At 55.2% G+C, this 7,190-nt stretch overlaps 1 protein-coding gene across 1 annotated transcript in view; it reads right to left on the reverse strand.

The window, feature by feature from the left end:
- Positions 1-7,190, reverse strand: part of LOC104539872 (voltage-dependent R-type calcium channel subunit alpha-1E) — a gene marked incomplete at its 3' end in the record, with an annotated part of 54,280 nt that overhangs the window by 46,342 nt on the left and 748 nt on the right. The window lies entirely within an intron of this gene.

Here is a 7,190-nt window from a genome sequence, read left to right on the forward strand (position 1 = left end):
GGGTGAGCCCAGGTAGCTTGGGAGCTGCAGAGCACCAGGCTAAGCATTCGCAACTCAAGATGCTGATGGTGCCAGGGGCTGAGCTTCAGTTCAGGGAGGGTGGAAACTCCCCATGGAGACATCCCAGCTCAGCCACGCTTCAGCGAGACCCCAGGGGGTAGCAGCCCCTTATCAACAGGATCTGGCTGGAGCCTTACAAGCATCCTAAATCCTACAGCTATGTCAAGGGCTTACACACCCTTGTCCGGGACCAACCTCCCACCAGGACAAGTGGCAGCAGATACTGACACCTGAGGACCTGAGCAAATGGAGAGGGAAGGCAGAGGAAAGGGATGGCTGACGCCCAGGAAAGCACCTTAAACTCAGCTCCCTTCTGCCTTTTGATGTACAGGGGCTGCCAGGAGCATGGAGTCCTCTCCTCCTGCCTGGCCTACCGCCAAGCCCCAAAAACAAAGCACTTCCAAGTGACAGGACAACCACATCTTTCTGACTCCCCATCCATCTTTACCACATCTTTGCAATAAAAGCCCTGTTGTCCTCAATAACAAATTGAGGTGAGATTCATCAGCAGGCAGCACACCCCTCCACTCCCTTCGTGCCAAAAACTCACGGCTATATTGCTGTCACCATTAGCATCAGCGGACACCCCAGGAGGGGAATGCCACCTTCCCGAGGCTCCTGTCTGCAGAATGGGGACGTGATCCCACCTGGGACAGATTTGCCCATAAAGAAATCATCCACCACCCCAAGCAGGTATGGGGAGCAGCACCCCAGCTAAGCCCTTCCTCACCACACCAGGTTTCTCCAGACCTGGCAACTTCAGGTTCACGCCACTTGGGTCAGAAGGTAACAAATGCCTGTGCCATCAGCCCCTAGAAAAAGGATGATTTTCTCTTTTGCCATCTTGCCTTTTGGCTGCTGACTACAGCAAGATGCCTTAAACCAGTGGCCCTGAGCCCACGGGCAAGAGAAGACATCTCAGTGGTGGCCACGAGCATAAGAAACTGGAAACCATGAATTAACCCCGGCAGCAGCAATTCCGTGCACGCTGGGCAAGTTGGGAGCAGGGCTGGGCATCGGAGCAGGTCCCCAGGGAGCCAGCCAGGAGGGGCAGCCAAGGAGAGCCTGCAGGAGCTGGGATGTGTTTATCCTGGCAGGGAGAAGAGCCAGGAAAGATTCAGCCAAGGCATTTAAAAGGCCACTCAGTGAAATTAATGGTTACTAAGTTAAAGGCAAACCTAAAGAGAGGGGGCTGCAGAGCTCACTGCTGCGAGCTTGGACCTTGGTGCCAGACACGCACAAATCCCGTGCCTGGGGGGGAGGCCAGACCCCAAAGGTTTTCCTCCAAGGCTTAACACAAGTGTGGATTTCATTGCACGGCTCCTGCAAAAGCCCCGTTTCCCATTTCAGCCAATACTTGGAGCGCGGTGCTTGGCCCAGAGCCACCAGCCTATTTGGGGTCTTTTTGTTTCATTTTCCTGAAAGTCTGCGAGCAATTAGCACAGGCTTAAAAAGAAAACAGCGTGTTAGTGGGGCGGCGCAGCCGGCTCCCCAGGCACTAGGCACATTTGCCTAGATGAGAAGGGTAGGAACAGCGCAGCAAGTCCGTCTGTCTGCTCCAGTCTGTCCCAGTCTGCTGTCTGTCCACCTCAGCGCAGCTAACCCCCACCGAGCATCCCACATTCCTCCCCACCTTGCCGGGCATCCAGTGTTGCCCCCTCCCTCCTGTGGGGGAAACAGCCAGGTGGGACAAACCCAACTTCTCCAAAGCCGGCAGCATGGGAACCCTGCCTGGCAGCGGCTGGGGGGCTCAGGACCACTTCTAATGGCTCAACTCGCCCCTATATTCCCTTGCTGGCTCCAACACCTGGCTTGACAGCACAAGGGCAGTGCACATCTGCCACAGGACCACGTCGCTGCTCCACCTCCAGCAAGTGTGTGGCACATAGGTCAGCAGGTATCAAGTCTAAGGGAAACAGGACGATCACTGACCTAAGCACAAGGTCCCTGACAAAAGTGACTTGCCAAAGCCCACTGGCCCAGTTTGCTGAAAACTCGAGCCTGGGTTATCTTGTCTGGAGCTGGGTAACAGCTACAAGCCATCAACCCTGTGGAAACAAGCCCCTGTAGCTGCATCCATGCGAGGTTCTGATAGTCCAAGGGTAAGGAAACCCTCCCCAGGGGAGACCAGGAACATCTGGCTAAACAAGGAAGGAAATTTTATCCACACACTCCGCCTCTGCCAAGCAAATGTCCTCCAAGCTCAGGGCTGGAGCCCACCGGACAATGCTCTATCACTCCTTTGCTTCCTCTCTCATTAGATGTCTAATTACATGACCTTCCAGCCACCCAAAATGCAGAGTAGCACTCGCATCCCTCCGAGTCCAGTAATGAAAGCCCATCTCTCTCCAGCCTCCTCCTCCTCCTTCGTCTGGCTTCTCCTGGAGGATCATTAGGGAGCTGATAAAAATAGGTTTTCTTATTGATTTATCTCCTTTACCCAACGCTCTCTCCCCTGCACCGTTGACTTGTTTCCTTAGCAACTCGGCCAATCCCAGTGCACACCACACCTGCAGCTCCAAGCTTCCCTCCTGGTGCGTTTGAGGTGGGGAAGGTGTGCCCAGGCCATGTGGACCCCCTCCTAGACCCACGTCCCAGTCCACCTGGGCTAATCCCATGCCTGGAGCTGGAGGTCCTTGGTGGGTCTGGCAGGGAGCATCAGAAAGATGTCCAGGCACCAGTGGATCCTTGCTTCCAGCTGTGACCCTCCACCTTCTTCCCCAGGCAGGTGCCAAAACCAGCCCACCCAGAACATCTATACTGCTAACGCAGGGAGTGTTCCCAGCTCCAAGCCCTGAAGATGGATTGATGGTGCTGATGGCACGTTGATACAATCTCCCCTAGAGGCTGGGTGTGAGATAAATCCCTCTCCCGACACTGCTGAGGCCTGGGAGCTGTGGAGAGGCCCCCTCCATCTCTCCATTTCAGTGACAGTGTCTTCTCCCTGCCCCTGGGAAGTCCAAAAGGACTCCTGGGGAAGCCTACCTCAGAGGGCCAGCAAGAAGGGCAGTAATGATTTAACCCCTCATCCTGCCTGCATCACCCAGCACAGCTCCAAATTCTCCTAGAAATTTAAATTTCCATTTCCCAACGCTCCCCCAGGCTCCCCCCCAGACCTGCTGCACTGAGAAGCTTCCCCTGCTCCCCCAGTGTCAGTGAGTGGCAAGATTCACTTCCTACATCTGTAGACTTCATCTTGCTGGTCCCAACCCCACCACTGCTACGTACCCCCACGCAGATGTACCGTGATAGGAACAACGACCCACCTCTCTTCAACATCCCCATCCCTAAGACACCCTGAACCCTCTCAGCTCCACACACCAGTAGGAAAGCAAGCATCTCCTCCCCAAGGCTGTTTTCTGGGAGAAACCCAAAATGCCAACTGAAGCAAAGACCATGAGTGGTCCTAATTCAACTCTGGGGTTCCCCAGCCCTACACCACCTCTCTGACTTGTCCCTGGAGACAGGGAGAACTTCCCCCAGCAGATAAGGCTATCCACTGCCCTCAAGCAGCCACACACCAGTAGGAAAGCAAGCATCTCCTCCCCAAGGCTGTTTTCTGGGAGAAACCCAAAATGCCAACTGAAGCAAAGACCATGAGTGGTCCTAATTCAACTCTGGGGTTCCCCAGCCCTACACCACCTCTCTGACTTGTCCCTGGAGACAGGGAGAACTTCCCCCAGCAGATAAGGCTATCCACTGCCCTCAAGCAGCCGTAGGGCTGTCCCCAACCCTGCGCCCTGCCACTCGTCATCCTATCTGTGCTTTACTGGGATTGACAGAAAGCGATACCCAGAAGGTCAAGGTGCTGAGCCCAAATCCTCATCATGTTTTGATCGTGAGCCAGCTCATGCATGCCCATAATGAACAGCAAAAACAGGCTCAGGAGAGCGAGCGTGGGCTGAGGGCTGTGCTCGTGTCTGCACGGCTCACAAGGAGCACCCAAGCAAGGTGCTCATCCTGCCTAAATCTCTCTGCAGGGATGCGCCTGGGCTGGGGAGGCTCCAAAACGTGGCCATTTGGTCTCCACCAGGGGCTACACGGAAGGCAGTGCCAGCCAAGGGCTGGTTGGGGCAGAACTGCCCCCACAGCTGCCACTCCTGTGGGGACGCGTTTCCTTCTCCCCCACCTCACCCTGCGCTTAAAACCTGGAAATCAAATCTCTCTGTTCTCCTCTCCTCCTCCTTTTTTTTTTTTTTTTTTATATTTTAAACAAAAAAGAACCACATCATGTGATTTTCCTGCCTTAACATCAGTTTTTTAACTTTGGTTGCCACAGCAACAGGATGCAACTTGGCGTCGCCATGACAACAGCTGCCTCTGTTTAAATTCACCATCTGACAGGCAGCCTCGCTCTCTCTGGCTGTCAAAAAGATGGACCTGCCATTACACCTACTCGCCCCTCCCTAAAAAAAAAAAATAAATAAATTTTAAAAACCTGATGAATGAAGGGCACAGAAAACAGCCTTGGAGGGAAAAAAAATAGATGCTCTTGGGTAGCACAAGGAGGGACCTGCCCAAGGATGGCACGACATGGCGTAGCTCTCCCCGTGGGGAGGCAAAACCTGTCAAAATCTTGGCTGGGTAAAGGTGCAGAAGATGCTTGCCCAGGTGCATTATAACACTGCCAGGGTCCCCAAGGGGCAGTGACCACACAGCATCAGAGACGCCCGGGTCAAAGTGGGAGTCAGCATGAGCAAAATGGTACAGGCACCCATGGAGCAAAATCCCCATGCATGTTGGACCGGGGATACACCCTGGCTGCTCTTGGCCAGCCCAGCACCAGATTTGGTCCTCCGAGGGGCTGAGATAGGAGAAAGCCCTCACTGCAGGTAACAGCAGAGGACTGATGGACATCCCTCTTCCCCTGCCAAACCAAGAGGACAGGTACAGTGGCTGATGCCCACCTACAGCCAGAGACCGTCCTTGGGGACATAACCAGAGTCACACAATGTCATCTGGCCTTTCTGGGGCGGGAAAGGGATCTTATCCAGGTCAAATGTAATTAAGCAGATGGAAGAACGGAGCAGATATAGATGAGCTGTAGCCCATCTCGTGTGCTAACTGAATTGCAGCTTTCCAGGCAACCAAACAAATGAAATCAGGGCTAAAGGCCTGGCCGCCAGCAGGAGAGCAGGCAGGATGAGGCCGTTTCGGAAGGAGAAGAGGAATAGATGATCCTATAGCCAAAACAGCAGCTACCCCACATTTTGGGCAGAACTGGTAAAAAGAGCAGCTCCAGAGGAGGGAACACACTGGGCTTTCCAGCGAGAAACTCGGCAAAGACTCATCTCCCCATGGAGCTGTATCCCAATCCCAGTTTCTCGTATTTCTCTTCCTTCCCCCCCATGCATCATCCCTATTTACACTGAGAAGCCAAACTGCAGAGGCTGCTGGTTATAATTATACAGTTACCCAGCAGATATACAGGCCTGAATCACCAGTTATTTTTAGCCCTATTACCTAGTCAACTGGAGCTGGATGAAGAAGAGCCTCCACTCCTCCCCACACTCCACCTCAGCCCCCTTGGCTCTCCTCGGTGCCATGCCCATCCCAACCCACAGAACCAAGACGGGCCATCTTCCTCCTGAGGCCAGCAGCTCTCATTGACTGTAGCCAAAATCCAACACTCACCTTCCCAAACCACCCTTGCCCAGGAATGGTGCCATGGGCTTCAGGCCAGTGAGTTGAGATGCTCACATGCTTGCCCTAGTCCTACCAAAAGGCACCAGCTGCATGTGCCAGGCTACAACTACAAGGATGGGAACAACTTGCCTGGCCAGCCTCACCAAACTGATCACCAAAAAACCTGGTCCATCCCCAAGAGCTCAAGTGGTGCAGAGGAGCTGCAGGGGGGGATGAGTTTCTTAGAAAGAGACGGCGCACAGTCAGGGGATAGGCAAGGATGCTCAGCTACCACGCCTGGAGCGCACCCGTTCCCAGCGCTCACATGGGGATACGTCACTTACTTCTGGAAAAACATATAAAATGAACCCATCTCCCTCATGCATTGCAAATTCCAGAAAAGAATAATGCTGGGGAGTTTTTGCCACGCAGTGGTGAAGCTCTAGTCTCTAGGAGACAGCAGGGCTGCCTGGAGATGAGACATCATGCCGGCACGGGACCCTTGCCCACGTGGGGAGAGCTGGGCCAGCAGCAGCACCCCAGCTCCTTCTTGCTTTAAATCGAAAGCCAAAGGGGCGAGGGCCCTCCCACACCGTGCTGAAAAAGCATGTGAATAATTTGGCATGTTCTGGAAAAGCAGGCAGGCCCGCCTGGCCACTGCCCTGCAGGGCTCTGAGCTACCACAGCCCCATCCTCACAACTGCACCAATGCTCCTGCAGCCACCCACCCAGAGGGCACTGCCAGCAGGGGCAGATTTAGGGGTGCCACGGGGAATTCAGCTCCCTCCCCGAGCTGCCCCTTCACCCCCTCAAGCCTGGGGTGGTTTGTGACTCTCCAGCCAGGACCAGCTCCATGCATGGGAGCTGCAAATGGACTATTTCCCAATGATGCTCAGCGGGCTGGGTGACCTGTCCTGTATCCCTGCATCTCTCCAGAGGCTTTCCCTGAGGTACCTGTTGCACCAGCCCAAGGCGTTGGCGCTTGGCACAGGGGCGAGCTCTCCCGTGCCCGCCTGAGGAGCTAGCGAGTGAACCCAACAAGTTGCAGGGAGAGAAAGCAGCAGCAGCCAGAGCTGCACGTAATCACCACTGCAGAAAAAGACATGGGGAGGGTCCCAAAGCCAAACCGTGGCCACGCTGAAGTTTTCACACTCAAATCCTCAGTGTGGGGGAAAGCCCAGAGAGAAACGTGGGGGGAGCAGCAAGGCGCTGAGCCCAGGTTGATGGGGAGCTGCGTGCTGCGGCGTTGGGCACTGGCCAGGGCGCCCGGGGGCACCCGCAGGGAGGGTGGGAGGGGAGAGAAGCACACGGGGGTGTATGAAAGGATGGAGGAGGTGGGTGAGGAGCTGAAGGATCTGCACCCTCCACCCAGCCCTAGGAGGAAGGGTCCCTGGGATAAACCACAGCCCCCTGCACCAGCCCCCCAAGGGGCTGGGGGGCACAGCTGGGGGTTTTCAGTATCTTGCCCTCTGCTGCAGGGGGAGGGGCAGCCAGTTTCCCGCGCC

Source organism: Mesitornis unicolor, unplaced genomic scaffold, assembly GCF_000695765.1.
Source record: "Mesitornis unicolor isolate BGI_N332 unplaced genomic scaffold, ASM69576v1 scaffold594, whole genome shotgun sequence".
NCBI lineage: Eukaryota > Metazoa > Chordata > Aves > Mesitornithiformes > Mesitornithidae > Mesitornis > Mesitornis unicolor.